We start from the raw sequence: 25783 nt of genomic DNA on the forward strand, positions 1-25783 counted from the left end.
TGTCTAGAGCTATGGCTTTGTCATATAGAATATGTGTAAAAAATTCAACTCTTTATGATATTTCTATCTTGTAGTTCCCTCACAATGCTTCTAGGTGGACAAAAACTTTGGAAAAATTTCGAGGAAGATTTACTCGGCAAAGGGAGCTGAATTTTGTCATGAGGCAATGATTTGGATAGGAAAGAGTGTGTCACATCCCAAGTTCTGGTAATGCCTAGTGCTAACATATGGTGTTGCATCATGTCTACTTTACTCAGAAAATTTGAAATGGGGATGACAAGCCCTAGCACTAAATGAAATGCAATTAGGATCAAAATAAAAATATTTTCAATGAACCCAGAATGCCCTTTAGAAAAGTTCATTATTTTTGATAACGGTGAAAACCTCTGCCAAAAATGATGCACATACTTTTAGGCCATTCTGGATTTTTGAATAACCCATATTGTATTTGAATTAGGGCCTTTAAATACAATTAATATTTTTAAATGCTCCAATAATTCTGAAAATAGTTAATGGCATCTGCAATAATTCATTTAATGGCCACAATTATTTTCAGGATTTATTAAAATGGTTTCGGTTATAAACTAAATCAAAACAAAATAACATAAATAGAAAACAGAAACTAAATAAAAGAGAGAGAGAGAAGGACTAACCTGACACTTACCTCGGCCCACCTACCTGTGCGGCCTGCTTTTGAAGCCGGCCCAGCCCAGCCACCCCCCTGCCAGTTGTCTTCCCCCTCTCGCCAGAAGGCAGAGGAGAAGCTAGTCACGGCGCCGCGGCGTGCCACGCCGGCAGCTGCCTGCCTGGCTGCCCCCTCGTCGCCCTGGACTCCCTCTGCGACGCCACACAACCCCCTGGACCCCCTTGACGCTCTCGCACTCTCCCTCGCCATCGTCCCCTTCCCCTGTCTCTCTCCCTCGCACCACCGAACGCGGCGGCCACCGCCGACGAGAACCACCACAGCCACAGCTACACCCTCGCCCCTCTGTTGTGCCCACGAGTTCCGCGACGTCGTCCTCGACCCCCTCACCGAACCATGCCCCGCCGGAAGCCCTGCAGCGTCGCCGGTCGATTCGCCGCCTCCGACGCTTCCCCGAGCATGCTGGCCATCCCTACGTCACCACAGTGAGCCCCCGAGTTGTTTCCCCCTTCTCCCGTGGTCGCTTTCGACCTCTAGGCCATAGCCCCGTCTTGGCCGAGAATTCCACGGCGCCGGCAATGTCACCGCCATCACTGCAGCCACTAAGGCTCGAAAACGAGCACGGCACCGTGCTCCTAGAATCTTCAGGAGCTCAGTGAGCCCCTTAGCTAGCCCTCCCGTCCTCTATGGCCTCGCCCCGCTTGAACCCGTAGCTCCGGCCGCCGCCTCGCTCATCGCCGGTGCCTCTGCAGGCCACCCCAGCTCCGACCGCCTCCACCATTGGATGCGCGCGAGTGTCAGCGTCCCGTAGCTGCAAACCACGCTCAAAACCATCACCTGTAGCTCAATCCTGAGCAGACTCCGCCATGGCTTGAGGTCACCGCCGGCCAAACTCTGGCATGCCGACGTGGCGGCGTAATTAGTGCTAATTCCGTTAATTACCCATCCTAATAGACACTGACATGTGGGTCCCCGAGCCTAATTAGGTTAGTCTAAATATCCTGCTTAAATTAGTGCTAATCCTGCGGACCCCACATGTCAGCTTGACTTTGACTTAGTCAACGTTGACCGGGCCCACCTGTCGGCGACCTAACTAGCCCAGGGTCACTGACCAATGGGTCCCGTAGGTCAGGTTTGACCTGGACCCGTCCTGTTGACTGGATGACATCATAGTGACGCAGTGATGAGGTCATAAATGCTTTTCTGGATTTTAAATAAATCAGAAATGATTTATTTAATTCAGAAAATGTCCAAAACTTCAAAAAATCATAGAAAATAATCTATAACTCAGAATGAAATAATTTATATATGAAAAATTATCAGAAAAATTCAAGGAATCTGTTTATGGCATTTTCATGCATGTTAGAACAATTTAAGGCCACTGTTTAGGACAAATCCAATAAAGGGCATTTAAATAATCATATATGGAGTTGGAATTTGAATCTTGTATTCAAACCAACTTCATTTAATTGTGTTGCTGTTGCACTAGGTCAATTCAGTACTTTAATATGACATATCATTCATATGAATGTGCATTGCATTGATTGTGGTTCCTTTTGTGTTTGCCGGTGTTTGTCCCCTCTCGATAGACGTTGTTTCGACGTTGTGATCGTTGACACTGATGAAGACCCAATGATATCTTCAGAAGTGCCAGGCAAGCACAATCCCCTTGTTCATTCCGATACAATCCCATTCTCTCGCTCCTGCTCTCTTTTATTGCATTAGGACAACAACGATTCAACTATTACATGTTGCGGTAGTTGAACCCCTTTCCTCTGCATGACCTGTCATTGCCACAGTAAATAGATGAAACCCACTAGCATGAGTAGGAGTTGTTTGAGCCCTGATGTGCCTACTCATTCATGCTATGTTGTCATGCCTGCTACTGCTTAGAGTTGTAGTCAGGTCTGATTCATCGGGGATGAATTGGAACAGTGTGACATGTCCTACTGTGTGTGAGCTAAGTGTGTGAACACGATTTGGTAAAGGTAGCGGTGAGGAGCCATGTAGGAGTACATTGGTGGGTTGTCTCATTGAAACCGTCCTTAGGAACTGAGTTCTGTGTTTGTGATCCATGAAACAGTTACTACCACGCATTGGGCCCGAAACCAATGGACCCTCTCGGCTTCTTGATCACCCTTGTCCTTTGTCCAGGAGTTGCAACTAGTTTCTGGTGTTTATAGGATATGTGTTGGCGGCCGTGCGTAGCGCTGGCCCTAGGGTGGGCTATGATGCGGTAGATACACCGTGGCCGGGCATGCCGGGCGCCCGTTTGGTGTCTCGGAACCCTGTACACATCGTCCGGGGCCGTATGTGGAAACCTCGGCCGGACTCCCTGCGGATGGAACCTGGATAGGCGATAAACCTGGACTAGAGACTTGAGTGTTTAGGTAGGCTGTGGCCGACACCCTCGTTGGGCTTCCGCTTGAAGGTTGCCGAGTACATGTCGTGTAAACGGCGGTAAGTGCTGAGAGCGTGTGTGAAGAAGTACACCCCTACAGGGTTAACATCATCTATTCGAATAGCCGTGTCCGCGGTAATGGACTTCTGGGTTGCCTATAATAGTTCATAGATAAGTGAAAGTGGATACTCTAAAACTCGCAAGATAAGTGTGAGTGCTATGGATGGCCTTCTCATAGGGAGACGAGAGCGGATCCATAGTGGTGTATTGAATGGTGAACATGTGGAATCGTGTGCGCCACCTCAAAAGAGTTGCTTGCAGTCGTAGTTCAGATTAGCCACTGAGTCAAAGCTGGCTTGCTGCAGTTAAACTCCACCACCCCCTTTGTTGATACCGGTGCATATGTAGTTAGTTCTGATATAAGTCTTGATGGGTACATTTGTACTCACATTTGCCTATTCTATGTTTTTGCAGAGAGACGTCAGTCTCGCTAGTAGTTCCGCGTGGACTTCGACGTTTAGCTTGATACCTCAGCTACGATCTTGTGCCCTTGGCAGGATCTGGTAGATTGTCAGGCTTCTCAGCCTTCTTCATTTGTAGTTGTCTGTACTCAGACAAGTTAAGCTTCCGCATGTGCTTGTTGCTTGTATGCTCTATATGTTGGGTCGTAAGACCCATGTTTGTAATATCTCGCTCCTCGGAGCCTAATGAATAAATACTTTGAGTCGTAGAGTCTTGTTGTGATGCCATGTTGTATTTACACATGTCGAGCATATTGTGTGTATGATTGAAATGCTTGGTATGTGTGGGATCCGACAATCTAGTTGTTTATCCTTGGCAGCCTATCTTATGGGGAAATGTAGTCTTGTGCTTCCATGAGCCATAGTAGTCCGCTACAGCCCGGTTCACCGGAGTCCTGTTAGCCCAGCACTACTGCTCAGGACAGTTGACTGGCCGGCATGTGTTTCACTTCGTTCCTGTGTCTGTCCCTTCAGGGAAATGTCACGCGGTAACATCCGGAGTCCTGCCTAGCCTGCTACAGCCCGGGTTCCCAGAGTCCTGTTAGCCCAGTGCTATAGCCCAGATATACACGCTGCTGACCGACATGCTCGATGTGATTCATGTATGCCTGTTCCCATCGGTTAGTGCCGCTTTGGGTTCACGACTAGCCATGTCGGCCCGGGTTCTCTGTCATATGGATGCTAGCAACACTATCATATACGTGAGCCAAAAGACGCAAACGGTCCCGGGCCATGGTAAGGCGACACCAGTGGGAATACCGTGCGTGAGGCCGCAAAGTGATATGAGGTGTTACCGGCTAGATCGATGTGACTTGGAATCGGGGTCCTGACAGCGTTGGTATCAGAGCCTGACTGCCTGTAGGATTACCAAGCCAAACCAGTCGAAGTTGAGTCTAGAAATGCTTTAGTTATATACGGGAATTGATTGTGGAAGGGAACGTAAGCCTCTTTTTGCTCCTTATACCTTATGCCTTCTGATCTGAGTCATTCTCTTCTCATTCTACGCGGGTTAAGAAACTAGGCCTTCTCATCTATCTATTAGGATGACGTGTTACTAATCCGTAGACTTATAGGATTGTTGGATTCAAGTCTCAGTTCAGTTCCTTTTACCTCCGTATGCTCATAGCTGGCCTCAGAACCTTGATATGATGATGTTAAGTGGTTACGCCACTATTTTGCAGGATGTCTCAAATCTTTTTGAGCATTTACAGCCGTTATGCTGTCCGAGTCATTCCATGTTTCTAAATAGTCTGATGCATTTGCAAACCCCTTCCTCCTGTTCCTGATGTCCATTTGGGCTAGATTAATCACACTAATCCGTCTATTGAGGTACTCCGCTGCCTCGGCATTTATGCTGGAGCTATTATTATGACCCTAGGTGTCTGGAGTATCACCTGGTAATCTAGCAATGATTTGCATCCCCAGTGTGATGATTCTGGCCACCATTCTCGAAAGCATCCCGTGATGCCGTTTAGTTAGTACGCATTCTATTCCTGGGTTCTTGGCCCAAAATTCACTCTACTTATCTCGTGTTGATAGTGTTGCTAGTTCCTTTAGGATATTAGTAACCTTTGCGATAGTCCTCAAGGTCCGAGGTATTTCCTTATTCCAAATACCATGAACCATTAAGGCAGAAGTTCTTTGAACCAAAAGATCACAATAAGAGTGCTCTTAATGGGTTCTCCATTCAAGAATTGTGAATCTGCTAGTCCTACCTTTCTGCATGGATTATCCGGAAGAAACCTGTTGAACTTGTTCGACATACTAATCTATGCGTCCACAACCCAGAAAATTATATGTTCCTTGAGTGGTTCCTCTTCAGTTGTATCCCGACCATCCTCTATCAGTTGATAGCCAAGAGTACGTGTGCATTTGTGTTCATTGATGCCTAGTATTCTTGTGGTTCGTCAAGCCATTCTATTTCAGAATGACTAGGAGAAACAAACTCCAGTACCTCATCCATTTCTAAGATTGGGTCAAAGCAGTTGTATTCTGTAGATCAAAATGCAACCTAGCTTTTGGTTCTGTTCTACCCTGAAGTATTACCCACTTTATGTCAGGAGCGTCATGAGATTTGCACATTCTCTTATGAATTCTTGACGCAGTGATACTTCTTGCCATCATTGTTCATTCCTCGGTTCCCGTGTTATTGTAACCGGAATGCCGGCAAGTGAGTCGTGATGTGTGAAATCAATACTCCTAGCAACTCCGTTGCTTAGTAGTTAATGGACAATATTCTCATTCTTAGCGTGTTGGTTATTGAATCATCATTCTAAGATTGATCGTGCTACCTAGTCCATTTTCCTGGTACACTCTTCGATCAAGAGTTGGGACTGTGTCTATCCTTGCTTAGTTGATCATATCGTCTTGCCCTGAAAAGCAAGATTGTTCTCGAGTTTAGTAACATATCAGTGGTTCGTGATTTTCTGAAGATCTTCTCGGAAGTATTACCTGGTTGTCACCTGACCGGTATGTTGAGTTCGTGATTAAATGGGTTTTCTTATAAATCACCCCTTCTCCAAGAATCTGTGTTGGATATCCCTGAGCTAGTTGGTTGCGGTAAACAACAACTTGGAGAGTTGGAAGATAAAGCTTGTCTGACTTAGTTCATGTTAAGGGATATCTTTTTGTGTGTGTGTGTGTGATGAAGAAAGATGATATCTCCATCTATTGGTCCTCGTGATCAGTTGTTGGATCTATTGCCTTATCAAAACTTTGACTTGAGTATGAGCTATAGTCAAGTCAAATCAGAACCAACGATGTTCGTAATGTTGCCTTACTCGTGGTTGATCCCTCGAGCATACACCATTACATATTTTGGGCTGACCAATGCTATCACCGTGTTCACATGATGGTGGAAGTCCAGTGATATGGAAATTCCGATGAGTTGCTGTTGAGACCATTAGCAGCATTTTGTCTCCTCCATGATTTGTGTTGAACATCCAGCTAGTGTTGAAAACTTGTGTAAGCATTTTCTTCATGCCCCGTTCATGTAGAATATGTTTGGATGAAAGTAGTGACCTCCTCTAAGTTCACGTGCAAACGATGCAAGTTGCCGCCGTGAGTTCGAGAAAGGTTGTTTTTGTTTCCTCTGGTACCATCCCAAGTCAGTCATGCATGTGTGAAGTATGCTATGGTTTGACAGGCTCGCTACCTCCATTCCATTTGTATTCCCTATCACACCAAGCCACTGGCTGATTCGTTCAGGGAAAAGAAGTTTCTTCATAAGAGCTAATCATATGACTTATGCAAGGACTTCGATATCCTTGATGATGGTTCCCAACTAGGACTCGGTAGTGTTTCATTGTAAGACTACTATGTGATCATGCTTGTCTGGGACAACATGTTCGCATGTGTTTAGCAGAACCAGCTCATGTTTTGGAGCTTACTACCATAGTCCATTTCCTGAGAATCTCGCAATGTCATCTTGTCGATTTGTGTTGCAAACTTTCATTTTATTTCCAGACTCGATGAGTCTGGAATATCCTGACACCAACCAGATCTGAATCTCAGGTAGATGTGATGGTTGGGACGTTTTCCCAAGAGCTATAATATTGATCTCTCTGTAACCCGGTAAAGTGGATGTCGTGACCAACACACCCAGCCAGAAGACCTATTATTGTAGTATATTGATTGAGTAAGTTGGCCACCTCCCCATAAGGATCTCGTAGAATTTATTCCAATAGTAGTTCCTTATGGATTTTTGTGTTTCCGAAGTCCGACCTGCTACTTGATGTTCTAGATACCAAACCATTTCAAAGAATGGTTAGGCTAGCACATCAAGGAGAGCATTAGAAGCGGAGCGCTAAATGTCTCTTGGTCGATCATCCAGATTTTGATCCCTTGGCCTCGCTAAGGTGAAATCTGAGAAAGTGTTATCTTCCTTTGCACCCGCATTGTCCATCACTATTCATCATGGTAGTAAGATGTGTTGCCAGGATCCTCGGCACGGATGTTGGTAAGACCTTGATGAGTATGAAAATGCTCAAGTTCTTGAGAGCACGCTCAGGCACTAGGTTCTGATGTCGTCATTAACTGGAATGTGCCTCCGTTCTCTCAGTTGTTCGATAGCCATCCAATTGGTGGAATCACCTTTGCCAGTGAACCTTCTCCCCAGTTACTAGAATCATTCCCAACATTTGCATTTTGTTCCCAGTTTACACCTCAGTAGTTGTTGTTCAGGATCATCTTCAAAAGTGAACTTACCATGGGTCTCATCCATTTCCGATGATAAGCAAAAATCATCCATTGCGTTGTCTTCAACAAGATAGTCCACATCATCCATCCTAGTCGGAGTATGCCATTCTTTCGAACCCCTTCCAACGATCGATTGTGATTACCTCAGGCTGGTATAGAGAGTTTCAATGATCTTTGTATCAAAAGTAATTCTTTTTGCCACTTAAGGGAAATGCTCTACGAGTCATTTTTCCCTAAGGTGCCCCATTGTGGAATCATGGCAATTATCTCCTTGCTACTTTGAAACCATGCACCATCCTACTCCAGCGTGGAATTGTTGCCTACCAATTTGAACCCTTGTCATCTATTACCTTCCATCTCTCTCGATGTGTGTTTACTGTCTCAGGTCAAGAGATGTTCCAATGTCTCACTCCATGAGTTGATCTTAAGTTGCTCGATCTTTGAGAAGATCGTTTTCTGTAGAGTTTCCTTCCCTCTTCATCGTGTTGGATGAAGATCTCGAAGACAAAGACGTCAAGAGCAATGTGATGCAATATATCGGTATCTTCGAGAATGACAGTTCGATCGACAAGACTGTGATAGTTTTGTGACCCCTCTGTCTTCTTACTCCACTTCCTGAATCTCGGGACGAGATTCTTGTTTTAGTGGGGGTGAGTTGTCACATCCCAAGTTCTGGTAATGCCTAGTGCTAACATATGGTGTTGCATCATGTCTACTTTACACAGAAAATTTGAAATGGGGATGACAAGCCCTAGCACTAAATGAAATACAATTAGGATCAAAATAAAAATATTTTCAATGAACCCAGAATGCCCTTTAGAAAAGTTCATTATTTTTGATAAAGGTGAAAACCTCTGCCAAAAATGATGCACATACTTTTAGGCCATTCTGGAATTTTGAATAACCCATATTGTATTTGAATTGGGGCCTTTAAATACTATTAATATTTTGAAATGCTCCAATAATTCTGAAAATAGTTAAGGGCATTTGCAATAATTCATTTAATGGCCACAATTATTTTCAGGATTTATTAAAATGGTTTGGGTTATTAACTAAATCAAAACAAAATAACATAAATAGAAAACAGAAACTAAATAAAAGAGAGAGAGAAGGACTAACCTGGCACTTACCTCGGCCCACCTACCTGTGCGGCCTGCTGTTGAAGCCGGCCCAGCCCAGCCACCCCCCTGCCAGTTGTCTTCCCCCTCTCGCCAGAAGGCAGAGGAGAAGCTAGTCACGGCGCCGCGGCGTGCCACGCCGGCAGCTGCCTGCCTGGCTGCCCCCTCATCGCCCTGGACTCCCTCTGCGACGCCACGCTACCCCCCTGGACCCCCTTGACGCTCTCGCACTCTCCCTCGCCCTCGTCCCCTTCCCCTGTCTCTCTCCCTCGCACCACCGAATGCGGCCGCCGCCGCCGACAAGAACCACCACGGCCACAGCTACCCCCTCGCCCCTCTGTTGTGCCCACGAGTTCCGCGACGTCGTCCTCGACCCCCTCATCGAACCACGCCCCGCTGGAAGCCCTACAGCGTCGCCGGTCGATTCGCTGCCTCTGACGCTTCCCCGAGCACGCTGGCCATCCCTACGTCACCACAGTGAGCCCCCGAGTCGTTTCCGCCTTCTCCCCTGGTCGCTTTCGACCTCTAGGCCATAGCCCCGTCTTGGCCGAGAATTCCCCAGCGCCGGCGATGTCGCCGCCGTCACTGCAGCCACTGAGGCTTGAAAACGAGCACGGCACCGTGCTCCTAGCATCTTCAGGAGCTCAGTGAGCCCCTTAGCTAGCCCTCCCGTCCTCTGTGGCCTCGCCCCCCTTGAACCCGTAGCTCCGGCCGCCGCCTCGCTCGTCGCCGGTGCCTCTGCAGGCCACCCCAGCTCCGACCGCCTCCACCATTGGATGCGCGCGAGTGTCAGCGTCCCGTAGCTGCAAACCACGCTCAAAACCATCACCTGTAGCTCAATCCCGAGCAGACTCCGCCACGGCTTGAGGTCGCCGCCGGCCAAACTCCGGCATGCCGACGTGGCGGCGTAATTAGTGCTAATCTCCGTTAATTACCCATCCTAACAGACACTGACATGTGGGTCCCCGAGCCTAATTAGGTTAGTCTAAATATCCTGCTTAAATTAGTGCTAATCCTGCGGACCCCACGTGTCAGCTTGACTTTGACTTAGTCAACGTTGACCGGGCCCACCTTTCGGCGACCTAACTAGCCCAGGGTCACTGACCAATGGGTCCCGCAGGTCAGGTTTGACCTGGACCCGTCCTGTTGACTGGATGACATCATAGTGACGCAGTGATGAGGTCATAAATGCTTTTCTGGATTTTAAATAAATCAGAAATGATTTATTTAATTCAGAAAATGTCCAAAACTTCAAAAAATCATAGAAAATAATCTATAACTCAGAATGAAATAATTTATATATGAAAAATTATCAGAAAAATTCAAGGAATCTGTTTATGGCATTTTCATGCATGTTAGAACAATTTAAGGCCACTGTTTAGGACAAATCCAATAAAGGGCATTTAAATAATCATATATGGAGTTGGAATTTGAATCTTGTATTCAAACCAACTTCATTTAATTGTGTTGCTAGTTGCATTAGCTCAATTAACAACATATTGCCATGTAATTATCATGCATCATGTTGTGCATTGCATTGATTGTGTTCCTTCTCTATTGCCGGTGGTTGTCCCCTCTCTATAGACGTTGTACCGATGCTGTGATCGTTGACACTAATGAAGACCCAATGATATCTTCAGAAGTGCTAGGCAAGCAAAACACCCTTGTTCATTCCGATACAATCCCATTCTCTCGCTCCTGCTCTCTTTTATTGCATTAGGACAACAACGATTCAACTATTACATGTTGCGGTAGTTGAACCCCTTTCCTCTGCATGACCTGTCATTGCCACAGTAAATAGATGAAACCCACTAGCATGAGTAGGAGTTGTTTGAGCCCTGATGTGCCTACTCATTCATGCTTATTTGTCATGCCTGCTACTGCTTAGAGTTGAGTCAGGTCTGATTCATCGGGGATGAATTGGAACAGTGATGAACATGTCCTACTGTGTGTGAGCTAAGTGTGTGAACACGATTTGGTAAAGGTAGCGGTGAGAGGCCATGTAGGAGTACATGGTGGGTTGTCTCATTGAAACCGTCCTTAGGAACTGAGTTCTGTGTTTGTGATCCATGAAACAGTTACTACCACGCATTGGGCCCGAAACCAATGGACCCTCTCGGCTTCTTGATCACCCTTGTCCTCTGTCCAGGAGTTGCAACTAGTTTCTGGTGTTTATAGGATATGTGTTGGCGGCCGTGCGTAGCGCTGACCCTAGGAGTGGGCTATGATGTTGTAGATACACCGTGGCCGGGCATGCCGGGCCCGTTTGGTGTCTCAGAACCCTATACACATCGTCCGGGGCCGTATGTGGAAACCTCGGCCAGACTCCCTGCAGATGGAACCTGGATAGGCGATAAACATGGACTAGAGACTTGAGTGTTTAGGTAGGTTGTGGACGACACCCTCGTTGGGCTTCCGCTTGAAGGTTGCCGAGTACATGTCGTGTAAACGGAGGTAAGTGGTGAGAGCGTGTGTGAAGAAGTACACCCTTGCGGGGTTAACATCATCTATTCGAATAGCCATGTCCGCGGTAATGGACTTCTGGGTTGCCTATAATAGTTCATAGACAAGTGAATGTGGATACTCTAAAACTCGCAAGATAAGTGTGAGTGCTATGGATAGCCTTCTCATAGGGAGACGAGAGCGGATCCATAGTGGTGTATTGAATGGTGAATATGTGGACTTGTGAACGCCACCTCAAAAGAGTTGCTTGCAGTCATAGTTCAGATTAGCCACTGAGTCAAAGCTGGCTTGCTGCAGTTAAACTCCACCACCCCCTTTGTTGATACCGGTGCATATGTAGTTAGTTCTGATATAAGTCTTGATGGGTACATTTGTACTCACATTTGCCTATTCTATGTTTTTGCAGAGAGACGTCAGTCTCGCTAGTAGTTCCGCGTGGACTTCGACGTTTAGCTTGATACCTCAGCTACGATCTTGTGCCCTTGGCAGGATCTGGTAGATAGTCAGGCTTCTCAGCCTTCTTCATTTGTAGTTGTCTGTACTCAGACAAGTTAAGCTTCCGCATGTGCTTGTTGCTTGTATGCTCTGTATGTTGGGTCGTAAGACCCATGTTTGTAATATCTCGCTCCTCAGAGCCTAATGAATAAATACTTTGAGTCGTAGAGTCTTGTTGTGATGCCATGTTGTATTTACACATGTCGTGCATATTGTGTGTATGATTGAAATGCTTGGTATGTGTGGGATCCGACAATCTAGTTGTTTATCCTTGGCAGCCTATCTTATGGGGAAATGTAGTCTTATGCTTCCATGAGCCATAGTAGTCCGCTACAGCCCGGTTCACTTGAGTCCTGTTAGCCCAGCACTACTTCTCAGGACACTTGACTGGCCGGCATGTGTTTCACTTCGTTCCTATGTCTGTCCCTTCAGGGAAATGTCACGCGGTAACATCCGGAGTCCTGCCTAGCCTGCTACAGCCTGGGTTCCCGGTGTCCTGTTAGCCCAGTGCTACAGCCCGGATATACACGCTGCCGACCGACATGCTCGATGTGATTCATGTATGCCTGTTCCCATAGGTTAGTGCCGCTTTGGGTTCACGACTAGCCATGTCGGCCCGGGTTCTCTGTCATATGGATGCTAGCAACACTATCATATACGTGAGCCAAAAGACGCAAACGGTCCCGGGCCATGGTAAGGCGACACCCGTGGGAATACCATGCGTGAGGCCGCAAAGTGATATGAGGTGTTACCGGCTAGATCGATGTGACTTGGAATCAGGGTCCTGACAGAGTGCCCAAAAACTTTGAGGGCAATGAAGAATATATAAATAGTACTTCCTTCACAAAGTAGTGTTCTGAACAAAATAGGAAAATGAATATTGTTGTATTATTTTTGAACTAGGCAAGGAAGTATTTTTACATATTTGGTGAAGATAGGACCCAAAGAATTTATGAGATTTTTCGGAAATTTTGGGAATGACAGAAATATAGGTTGCTTCACAACCTAGGGCAAAAATTGACACATGGATATGACACATAGGCAAAACTGATGAGGTGGCGCCTAGTCATAGCAATCCTCCAAAATTTACAAGGTTATGACCATCTATATTGGTCGTGATCAGCTAGAAATAAGGCAGCGGATCAGTGATGTCTGCTTTATGACCATTTCGTGTAAGGAAATTACGACCTTTATGGCCAAAATGGTCGATATAGTTGATGGTTTGGAGCCCCCTGAGCAACTTTTGACCAATTGGTCCCAAATGGTCGTAGATATATGACCAATTCTTTAAGGGTCACTAACATAAGGTCACTAGTTGACATATTTCTTGTAGTGAGAGTTGTGTCAGGTCTGATTCATCTGGGATGGATTGGAATTGTGGTGAACATGTCCTGCTGTAGAGAGCTAAGTGTGTGAACATGGTTTGGAAAAGGTAGTGATGAGAGACCATGTAGGAGTACATGGTGGGTTGTCTCATTCAAACCGTCCTCAGGAACCGAGTTATGTGTTTGTGATCCAAGACTAGCTACTACCACACATTGTGATCCTTAGTTGACTCTTCGACTTATAAATCGCCATGATGTCTGTCCAGGAGTTGCAACTAGTTTTTGGTGTTTGAAGGATGTGCTGGGGGCCATACTTAGCGCTGACCGAAGGGTTAAGCTTTATTGCAGCAGGAACTATGGCACCGTGCACCAAGCGTAGGTACATCCGTTGAGGTGGGCATGGGAACCCTGCGCATATCATTTAAGGTCATGATGGAAACTTCGGCCCGACTTCCTTTACGGGTTAGTTCTCAGATAGGCGATAAACCTATAGTAGAGTCTTGCGTAGTTAGTCAGGTTGTGGCAGACATCCTCGCCAGGCTTCCGCTTCAAGGTTACCGAGATACATGACGTGTACATGGTGGTAAGTGGTGGGAGTGTGTGTGAAGAAGTACACCCCTGTAGGGTTATTAATGATCTATTCGAATAGCCGCATCCATGGATATGGACTACTTGGAAAACTTATATGGTTCATAGATAACTTAAAGTGGATATTCTAAAATACGCAAGATAAGCATTAGTGCTTTTGATGGCCTTCTTGTAGGGAGACGGGAGCAGATCCATAGTGGTCTATTGATATGGTGATTATGTGAACTCGTGTGCGCTTTCCCACCTCAAAGAAATTACTGATAATCATAGTTCAGAATAGCCACTGAGTCAAAGCTAGCTTGCCACAGTTAAACTCCATCACCCCATTGTTGATACTGGAGCATAGGTAGCTAGTTCCAATGTAAGTCTTGTTGAGTGATACGTCCATTTTGGCATCATGCTTTTATATCGATATTTATTGCATTATGGGCTGTTATTTCACATTATGTCACAATACTTATGGCTATTCTCTCTTATTTTACAAGGTTTACATAAGGAGGGAGAATGCCGGCAGGTGGAATTCTGGGCTGGAAAAGGAGCAAATATTAGAGACCTATTCTGCACAACTCCAAAAGTCCTGAAACTCCACGGAATACCTTATAATAAATAATGAAAAATCCTCGCCAAAGATGAAGACCAGGGGGCCCACACCCTTCTCACGAGGGTGGGGGGCGCGCCCTCCCTAGGGCGTGCCCCCCTACCTCATGGGCCCCCTGGTGGCTCTCCGATGAAGTCTTTCGTCAAGAAAAAAATAACAAGCAACCTTTCGGGACGAAATTCCGCCGCCACGAGGTGGAACCTTGGCGGATCCAATCTAGAGCTCCGGCAGAGCTGTTCTGCCGGGGATCACCATCGTCATCACCAACGCTCCTCTCCTCGGGAGAGGGCAATCTCCATCAATATCTTCATCAGCACCATCTCATCTCAAAACTCTAGTTCATCTCTTGTATCCAATTCTTGTCTCCAAGTCCGGGATTGGTGCTAGTAGGTTGCTAGTAGTGTTAATTACTCCTTGTAGTTGATGCTAGTTGGTTTAATTGGTGGAAGATCATATGTTCAGATCCTTTATGCATATTATTACCCCTCTCATTATGAACATGAATATGCTTTGTGAGTAGTTACGTTTGTTCCTGAGGAGAAGGGAGAAGTCTTGCTATTAGTAGTCATGTGAATTTGGTATTCGTTCAATATTTTGATGAGATGCATGTTGTCTAGCCTCTAGTGGTGTTATGTGAACGTCGACTACATAACACTTCACCATTATTTGGTCCTAGAGGAAGGCATTGGGAAGTAATAAGTAGATGATGGATTGCTAGAGTGACAGAAGCTTAAACCCTAGTTTATGCGTTGCTTCATAAGGGGCTGATTTAGATCCATATGTTTCATGCTATGGTTAGGTTTACCTTAATACTTTTGTTGTAGTTGCGGATGCTTGCAATAGAGGTTAATCATAAGTAGGATGCTTGTTCAAGTAAGAACAGCACCCAAGCACCGGTCCACCCACATGTCAAATTATCAAAGTACCGAACGCGAATCATACGAACGTGATGAAAACTAGCTTGACGATATTCCCATGTGTCCTCGGGAGCGCTTTTCCTTATATAATACTTTGGCCAGGCTTGTCATTTGCTACAAAAAGGATTGGGCCACCTTGCTGCACTTTATTTACTTTTGTTACTTGTTGCTCGTTACAAATTATCTGATCACAAAACTATCTGTTACCACTCATTTCAGTACTTGCAGAGAATACCTTGCTGAAAACCGCTTATCATTTCGTTCTGCTCCTCGTTGGGTTCATCACTCTTACTTATCCAAAGGACTACGATAGATCCCCTATACTTGTGGGTCATCAAGACTCTTTTGTGGTGCCGTTGCCGGGGAGTGAAGCGCCTTTGGTAGGTGGAATTTGGTAAGGAAAAATTTATATAGTTTGCTGAAATTTACTGTCACTTGTTACTATGGAAAGTAATCCTCTAAGGGGCTTGTTCGGGGTATCTTCACCCCGACCAGTAGAGCAAAGAGTTTCTCCTCAACCTAATGCACCTATTGAAAATGAGCATGAAAATGAAATTCCGTATGAGTATCCTTCGAGTAAGATAGAAAAACTTCTAGCTAATCCTTTACAGGAGATGGAATAGAGCTTCCCGATGAACACCTAATATATGTGGATGAAGTTTGTGGATTATTTAAGCTTGCAGGTGTACCCGATGATGTTGCTAAGAAGAAGGTATTCCCTTTATCTTTGAAGGGAGACGCATTGATATGGTATAGGCTATGTGATGATACGAGATCATGGAATTATAGAAGATTGAAATGGGAATTTCATCAAAAGTATTACCCTATGCATCTTGTTCATCGTGATCGCAAGTATATATATAATTTTTTGCCTCGCGAAGGAGAAAGCATTGCTCAAGCTTGGGGGAGGCTTAAATCAATGTTATATTCATGCCCCAATCATGAGCTTCCGAGAGAAACAATTCTTCAAAAAATTTATGCTCGGCTTTCTGAAAATAATCGCACCATGCTCGATACTTCTTGTGCTGGCTCTTTTATGATGAAGACTATTGGATTTAGATGGGATTTATTGGATAGAATTAACCGCAACTCTGAAGATTGGGACCTCGACAATATTAAGGAGTCATGTATGACACCTAGTTTTGATTGTGTTAAATCTTTTATGGATACCGATATTTTCCATAAGTTTAGCACTAAATATGGACTTGATTCTGAGATAGTAGCTTCTTTCTGTGAATGTTTTGCTACTTATGTTGATATCCCTAAGGAGAAGTGGTTTAAATATCATTCTCCCATAGAAGTAAAAGTAGATGCACCTATTAAAGTTGAAGAAAATACATTCACTTATAATGATCCTATTGTTCCTACTTGTTATGTTGAGAAACCACCTTTCCCTGTTAGGATAAAGGATCATGCTAAAGCTTCAACTGTGGTTCGTAAAAGCAATATTAAAACATATACACCTCCTGAGCAAGTTAAAGTAGAACCTAATATTGCTATTGTTAAAGATCTCTTGTCTGATAATGTTGATGGGCATGTTATTCAGTTTTGTGATGAAACTGCTAGAATTGCTAAACCTTGTGTTAAAGATAAATATAGACCTATGCTAGGCATGCCTGTTATTTCTGTTAAAATAGGAGATCATTGTTATCATGGCTTATGTGATATGGGTGCTAGTGCTAGTGCAATACCTATTGACTTATACAAAGAAATTATGCATGACATTGCACCTGTTGAGTTAGAAGAAATTGATGTTACTATTAAACTTGCTAATAGAGATACTATTTCACCAATGGGAATTGTTAGAGATGTTGAAGTCTTGTGTGGGAAAACTAAATAACCTGCTGATTTTCTTGTTCTTGGTTCCCCACAAGATAGCTTTTGTCCCATTATATTTGGTAGACCCTTCTTAAATAATGTTAATGCTACCATAGATTGCACTAGGGATGTTATTACTGTTGGCTTAGATGATATGGCCCATGAATTTAATTTCTCTAAATTTAGTAAACAACACCGTGAAGAAGAATTGCCTAGTAAGGATGAAATTATTGGTCTTGCTTCTATTGCCGTACCTCCTAATGATCCTTTAGAACAATATTTGCTAGACCATGAGAATGATATGTTTATGAATGAAAGAAGGGAAATAGATGAAGTATTCTTTAAACAGGAACCTATGCTGAAACACAATTTGCCTATTGAAATCCTAGGGGATCTCCCTCCACCTAAGGGTGATCCCGTGTTTGAGCTTAAACCGTTGCCTGATAATCTTAAATATGCTTATCTTGATGAAAAGAAGATATATCATGTTATTATTAGTGCTAAACTTTCATAGCATGAAGAAGAAAGATTATTGAAAACTCTGAAGAAGCATCATGCTGCTATTGGATATACTCTTGATGATCTGAAGGGCATTAGTCCCACTCTATGTCAACATAAAATAAATTTGGAAGCAGATGCCAAACCATTTCGTGATCCTCAACGACGTCTGAATCCTAAAATGAAAGAAGTGGTAAGAAAAGAAATACTAAAGCTTCTAGAGGCAGGTATAATTTATCCCGTTGCTGATAGTCAGTGGGTAAGTCCTGTTTATTGTGTCCCTAAGAAGGGAGGCATTACTGTTGTTCCTAATGATAAAGATGAATTGATTCCACAAAGAATTATTACAGGTTATAGGATGGTAATTGATTTCCGCAAATTAAATAAGGCTACTAAGAAAGATCATTACCCCTTACCTTTTATCGATCAAATGCTAGAAAGATTATGCAAACATACACATTACAGCTTTCTAGATGGTTATTCTGGTTTCTCTCAAATACCTGTGTCGGCTAAAGATCAATCAAAGACTACTTTTACATGCCCTTTTGGTACTTTTGCTTATAGACGTATGCCTTTTGGTTTATGTAATGCACCTGCTACTTTTCAAAGATGCATGATGGCTATATTCTCTGACTTTTGTGAAAAGATTTGTGAGGTTTTCATGGACGACTTTTCTGTCTATGGATCTTCTTTGATGATTGCTTGAGCAATCTTGATCGAGTTTTGCAGAGATGTGAAGAAACTAATCTTGTCTTCAATTGGGAAAAGTGCCACTTGATGGTTAATGAAGGTATTGTCTTGGGGCATAAAGTTTCTGAAAGAGGTATTGAAGTTGATAAAGCCAAGGTTGATGCTATTGAAAAGATGCCATGTCCCAAGGACATCAAAGGTATAAGAAGTTTCCTTGGTCACGCTGGATTTTATAGGAGGTTCATTAAGGACTTCTCAAAAATTTCTTGGCCTCTGACTAATTTATTACAAAAAGATATACCAGTTGTCTTTGATGATGATTATGTAGACGCATTTGAAATACTTAAGAAAGCATTAGTCTCTGCACCTATTGTTCAGCCACCTGATTGGAATTTACCCTTTGAAATTATGTGTGATGCTAGCGATTATGCTGTAGGTGTTGTTCTAGGGCAAAGAGTTGATAAGAAATTAAATGTTATCCATTATGCTAGTAAGACTCTAGACAATGCTCAAAGAAATTATGCTACTACTGAAAAAGAACTTTTAGCAGTTGTATTTTCTTGTGATAAGTTCAGACCTTATATTGTTGATTCTAAAGTAACTAGCCACACTGATCATGCTGCTATTAAATATCTTATGGAGAAGAAAGATGCTAAACCTAGACTTATTAGATGGGTTCTCTTGCTACAAGAATTTGATTTGCATATTGTTGATAGAAAAGGAGCTGAGAACCCCGTTGCAGACAACTTATCTAGGTTAGATAATGTTCTTGATGAGCCACTACCTATTGATGATAGCTTTCCTGATGAACAATTAAATGTCATAAGTACTTCTCATAGTACCCCTTGGTATGCTGATTATGCTAATTACGTAGTTGCTAAATTTATACCACATAGCTTCACATACCAACAAAAGAAAAAGTTCTTCTATGATTTGAGACATTACTTTTGGGATGACCCACATCTTTATAAAGAAGGAGTAGATGGTGTTATTAGACGTTGTGTACCTGAGCATGAACAGGAACAGATCCTACGCAAGTGCCACTCCGAAACTTATGGAGGACACCACGCGGGAGATAGAACTGCACATAAGGTATTGCAATCCGGTTTTTATTGGCCTACTCTCTTCAAGGATGCCCCTAAGTTTGTCCTAGCTTGTGATGAATGTCAAAGAATTGGTAATATTAGTTGACGTCAAGAAATGCCTATGAATTATTCACTTGTTATTGAACCGTTTGATGTTTGGGGCTTTGATTATATGGGACCTTTTCCTGCCTCTAATGGATATACACATATTTTAGTTGCTGTTGATTACGTTACTTAGTGGGTAGAAGCTATTCCAACTAGTAGTGCTGATCATAACACTTCTATTAAAATGCTTAAAGAAGTTATTTTTCCGAGGTTTGGAGTCCCTAGATATTTAATGACTGATGGTGGTTCACATTTTACTCATGGTGCTTTCCGTAAAATGCTTGCTAAATATGACGTCAATCATAGAATTGCATCTCCGTATCACCCACAGTCTAGTGGTCAAGTAGAATTGAGTAATAGAGAACTCAAATTAATTTTGCAAAAGACTGTCAATAGGTCTAGAAAGAATTGGTCCAGGAAACTTGATGATGCATTATGGGCCTATAGAACTGCATATAAAAATCCTATGGGTATGTCTCCGTACAAAATGGTATATGGAAAAGCATGTCACTTACCTCTAAAACTAGAACATAAGGCATATTGGGCTATTAAAGAGCTCAACTATGACTTTTCTGTGAAAAGAGGTTATTTGATTTTAGCTCACTTGATGTATGGAGAACCCAAGCTTATGAAAATGCCAAGTTGTTTAAAGAAAAGGTTAAAAGATGGCATGACAAAAGGATACAAAAGCGTGAGTTTAATGTAGGTGATTATGTACTTCTACACAACCCTCGTTTAAGATTTTTTGCAGGAAAACTTCTCTCTAAATGGGAAGGCCCCAATGTTATCGAGGAGGTCTATCGTTCCGATGCCATAAAAACCAATAACTTTGAAGGCACAAATCCGAAGGTGGTAAACGGTCAAAGAATCAAACATTATATCTCAGGTAATCCCATAAATGTTGAAACCAATATTATTGAAACCACAACCCCGGAGGAATACATAAGGGACACTTTCCAGAACGTTTCAGACTTCAAAAAGGAATAGGTATGTGGTACGGTAAGTAAACCGACTCCAAACCAATTTTAAGGCAATATTTCTCCGCTCTGGAATATTTAGAAAAATAGAAAATTAAGTAGCAGTCCAGGAAGGACACGAGGGCCCCACGAGGGTGGAGGGCGCGCCCCCCTACCTCATGAGCTCCTCGTGTGCCTTCCGGACTCCGTTTTCTTGCATGATACGTATTTTGGTCAATAAAAATTCATTATATAATCTCCCGGGGGTTTTGACTCCCGTATCATGCAAAAATCTCCTGTTTTTATTTCGAGTTGTTTTTCTGACAGATCTAGATTATCATGACGTCCCCAAGTGCTTCCAAGGACAAGTTCTTCGAGGTCATCAACCCTTACCTCGCAGAGGTGCTGCGACACCCTCAAACCATTGAGATGCGTGATGGGTTGCTGCACCTCCGCGATGCTGAGGCACCAAAGGGAACCGAAAGCATGGAGACGAGGCTCAAAGCAATCGAGCAACAAGTTTTCAAGTGCCAGGGGATGGTGGAGCGTGGAATCAACGCTAGCCACACGATGCTCGCGGAGTTCACTAACAACTACAAGCCGGATGCCAAGAACACCGAGGAGGCCATCTTCAAGCTATATGAGAAGATCGAGCACCTCCAAGACCAAATCTAGGACCTGCAAAACCAAAACTGTGAGTATGAATATATATTCAAAAGAATGAGTTTGGCTGCAGATTCGAGGATTCCGGAGACTCGATCATCCTTCTATGATGGTGAACCTATGCATTGGAAGATGGATGACAAGCCTGCATCATCAACAACACCTCCACCTTCTTCACCAACCAAGGAGATATAATAACATGGGCATGGGCACTCCCCTTGGCAACCGCCAAGCTTGGGGGAGGTGCCCCGGTATCATATCACAATCACAACTCCTATCTTTACCGTTTTCCTTAGTTCGATCCTATCAGTAGTATTTTGATCTAGTAGAATAAAGTTTGTGGCATGATCTAGTCATGAGTTTTGCTTTATTATCCTTCTGTGTAATCGAGTCCTTGAGCTATATAATAAACATTAGTGATTGAGTCAAGGGCTTGTTTATTTTTGCCATGATCCCAAGTAAAAGAAAAGAGAGAAAGAACAAGAAGAAACAAAAGTTCATATTGATCTTATTGATAGTAATGACTTCACATAGAAAGAGTGTGATGATTAAAAGTTGTTGGGAGTTGGCAGACATAGCTTTGGTCATCGTTGCAATTAATAGGAAGTAATAAGGAAAGGGAGGTTTCACATATAAATATACTATTATTGACATCTTTTACGATTGGGAGCACTCATCAAAATATGACATGTTAAAGAGTTGATGTTGGACAAGGAAGACAATGTAATGGGTTATGTTTTCTTAAATCTGAGATAAAGTATGTTGTCATGGATCATCCAACATGTTGAGCTTGCCTTTCCCCCTCATGCTAGCCAAATTCTCAGCACCAAGTAGAGATACTACTTGTGCTTCCAAATAACCTTAAACCAGTTTTGCCATGAGAGTCCACCATATCTACCTATGGATTGAGTAAGATCCTTCAAGTAAGTTGTCATCGGTGCAAGCAATAAAATTGCTCTAAATATGTATGATTAGTGTGGGAGAAATAAGCTTTATACGATCTTGTGATGTGGAAGTAATAAAAGCGACGGACTGCATAATAAAGGTTCATATCACAAGGGGCAATATAAAGTGACGTCCTTTCGCATTAAGACTTTGTGCATCCAACCATAAAAGCGCATGGCAACCTCTGCTTCCCTCTGCGAAGGGCCTATCTTTTATTATTATCTTCTACCTTATGCAAGAGTCATGGTGATCTTCACCTTTCCTTTTTACATTTTATCCTTTGGCAAGCACAATATGTTGGAAAGATCCTGATAGATATATATAATTGGATGTAGGGGGGCATGAGTTATTATTGTTGACATTACCCTCGAGGTAAAAGGTTGTGGGGCGAAACTATAAGCCCCTATCTTTCTCTGTGTTCGATTAAAACTCCGTAACCACAAGTATTGCGCGAGTGTTAGCAATTATGAAGGACTAGATGATAGTTGAGTATGTGGACTTGCTTTTTAGCTCTGACATAGACTCTTTCTGATGTTATGATAAATTGCAATTGTTTCAATGACTGAGGTTATAGTTTGTTGGTTCTCAATAAGGTTTCTGATTCATACTTCTGCACTGTGAATAGATCATCACTTGAACATAAGTAATCATATGACAATATCTATGTATGTCACTGTTATGAGAATAATCATGATGCCCTCATGTCCGTATTTTATTTTTATCGACGCCTCTACCACTAAACATGAGGACATATTAATTGTTATCGGCTTTCGCTTGAGGACAAGCGAGATCCAAGCTTGGGGGAGTTGATACGTCCATTTTGCATCATGCTTTTATATCGATATTTATTGCATTATGGGCTGTTATTTCACATTATGTCACAATACTTATGGCTATTCTCTCTTATTTTACAAGGTTTACATAAGGAGGGAGAATGCCGGCAGCTAGAATTCTGGGCTAGAAAAGGAGAAAATATTAGAGACCTATTCTGTGCAACTCCAAAAGTCCTGAAACTCCATGGAATACCTTATAATAAATAATGAAAAATCCTCGCCAAAGATGAAGACCAGGGGGACCACACCCTTCTCACGAGGGTGGGGGGCGCCCCCTAGGGCGCGCCCCCTACCTCGTGGGCCCCCTGGTGGCTCTCCGATGACCATCTTCTCCTATATGAAGTCTTTCGTCGAGAAAAAAATAACAAGCAACCTTTCGGGACGAAACTCCGCCTCCACGAGGCGGAACCTTGGCGGATCCAATCTAGAGCTCCGGCAGAGCTGTTCTATCGGGGAAACTTCCCTCCCGGAGGGGGAAATCATCGCCATCGTCATCACCAACGCTCTTCTCATCGAGAGAGGGCAATCTCCATCAACATCTTCATCAGCACCATCTCATCTCAAAACCCTAGTTCATCTCTTGTATCCAATTCTTGTCTCCAAGTCGGGGATTGGTGCTAGTAGGTTGCTAGCAGTGTTAATTAGTCCTTGTAGTTGATGCTAGTTGGTTTAATTGGTGGAAGATCATATGTTCAGATCCTTTATGCATATTATTACCCCTCTGATTATGAACATGAATATGCTTTGTGAGTAGTTACGTTTGTTCCTGGGGACAAGGGAGAAGTCTTGCTATTAGTAGTCACGTGAATTTGGTATTCGTTCGATATTATGATGAGATGCATGTTGTCTAGCCTCTAATGGTGCTATCTGAACGTCGACTACATAACACCTCACCATTATTTGGGCCTAGAGGAAGGCATTGGGAAGTAATAAGTAGATGATGGGTTGCTAGAGTGACAGAAGATTAAACCCTAGTTTATGCGTTGCTTCGTAAGGGGCTAATTTGGATCCATATGTTTCATGCTATGGTTAGGTTTACCTTAATACTTTTGTTGTAGTTGTGGATGCTGGCAATAGAGGTTAATCATAAGTGGAATGCTTGTTCAAGTAAGAACAACACCCAAGCACCGGTCCACCCACATGTCAAATTATCAAAGTACCGAACGCGAATCATACGAACGTGATGAAAACTAGCTTGACGATATTCCCATGTGTCCTCGGGAGTGCTTTTCCTTATATAAGAGTTTGTCCAGGCTTGTCCTTTGCTACAAAAAGGATTGGGCCACCTTGCTGCACTTTATTTACTTTTGTTACTTGTTTCTCGTTACAAATTATCTCATCAAAAAACTATCTGTTACCACTCATTTCAGTACTTGCAGAGAATACCTTGCTGAAAACTGCTTATCATTTCCTTCTGCTCCTCGTTGGGTTCGACACTCTTACTTATCGAAAGGACTACGATAGATCCCCTATACTTGTGGGTCATCATTGAGTACATTTGTACTCATGTTTACTTAATTTATGTTTTTGCATAGGAGACTTCAGTCTCTCTAATAGTTCCACATGGGTTTCGATAATTATCTTGGGAATCCCGGATAGAGGCCTGGATCCTATGGAGGATCTTGTAGATAGACAGGCTTCCTAGCCTTCTTTCTTTTCAGCTGTTTGTACTCAGACAGGTTTATGCTTCCGCTTGTTGCTTGTATGACTTTATATGTTGGGTCATCAAACCCATGTTTTTAATATCATGTTATGTATGGCTCTTTAGGGCCTCTTAAGTAAAATACCTTGAGTCGTAGAGTTATGTTGTGATGCCATGTTGTACCAACACATACTTGCATGTTCTGCGTATGTATGATGTGTATTGCTCTGTGTTGGGTCACGACAGAATGTATGGATCCTAGTCTATACAAGTAAATGTCAACCAACTGAGAGGACTTTCGCAACAGTATAAAACTTGGAGAAAATTAGCCCATTAGACCAGAAGGGGGTGCATTATTATCTGCTAAAATAACAATAAAATAAGGGCAATTGAGCTTACTAAAATATGTGACACGGTATACATATACATGTATAAAATTGTTACTACAAAAAATTAGATTATTGACAGATTCGTTGCTACAACTAAGAAGTAATTTCGTAATTTAATTTTAACAATACAAATTTTTGGGAAATTAAATGATCAAAATTATACCTTTGAGACAATGAAAAGCCTAATACACCGTATAATTTAGCATGGAACGGCCACATCCCCTTGTCTGTTTTTTGCTGTATATACAATGATATAGTGGGCATTTCTATAGGCATATGTGAATATTAATTTGGCGGGTCATTTTAAATTGGCAGGTTATAATGTGTAGGCACTTTATAAAACAAGGATGTAGAAGGTGGACTTGACTAGCATCTTATTTTGATTGACATGCTAACTTTGCTCTAAGGACCACAACTATTTAACGATTTAACCCCAATAATATGTTTTGATGGTCCAAAAGATAACACAAAATGAGAAATTTACAATTCGTTTTAGTAACTGGCATTAAACCTTTGACATGTTTATTGGAAAATAACAGGACTTGTGCCCCTTTTAGATCCTCATGCCAAAGAACCTTTTCTGAAGAATTATATATTATGTTTCTCTTCAGTAAAATCCACCAGTCATCAGATATAACAAGAATATATTATGAATCTAACGATGATATAATAGTTAGTTTAGGATTAAAAAGGATCAATTTACCTAGAGCAGATTTGGCATCATCAAGTGATGATTCAACAACACCATCAATAACATATATTATAGCATGGGCCTCTTGGTAATATTTTTCCTAGATCGTGCATAGGCCAACCTATCAAGCAAGCAAATGGTGTCTTGGCTGGAAAATGGCAACTCATATGTGGATTAGCTTATATGAAATTCTTGTTACACA

General features: G+C 42.8%; 1 pseudogene; it reads right to left on the reverse strand.

Moving 5' to 3' along the window:
* Positions 1-25783, reverse strand: part of LOC125554752 — a 63104-nt pseudogene that overhangs the window by 33974 nt on the left and 3347 nt on the right.

Source organism: Triticum urartu, chromosome 4 (genome assembly GCF_003073215.2).
Source record: "Triticum urartu cultivar G1812 chromosome 4, Tu2.1, whole genome shotgun sequence".
Classification (NCBI taxonomy): Eukaryota; Viridiplantae; Streptophyta; class Magnoliopsida; order Poales; family Poaceae; genus Triticum; species Triticum urartu.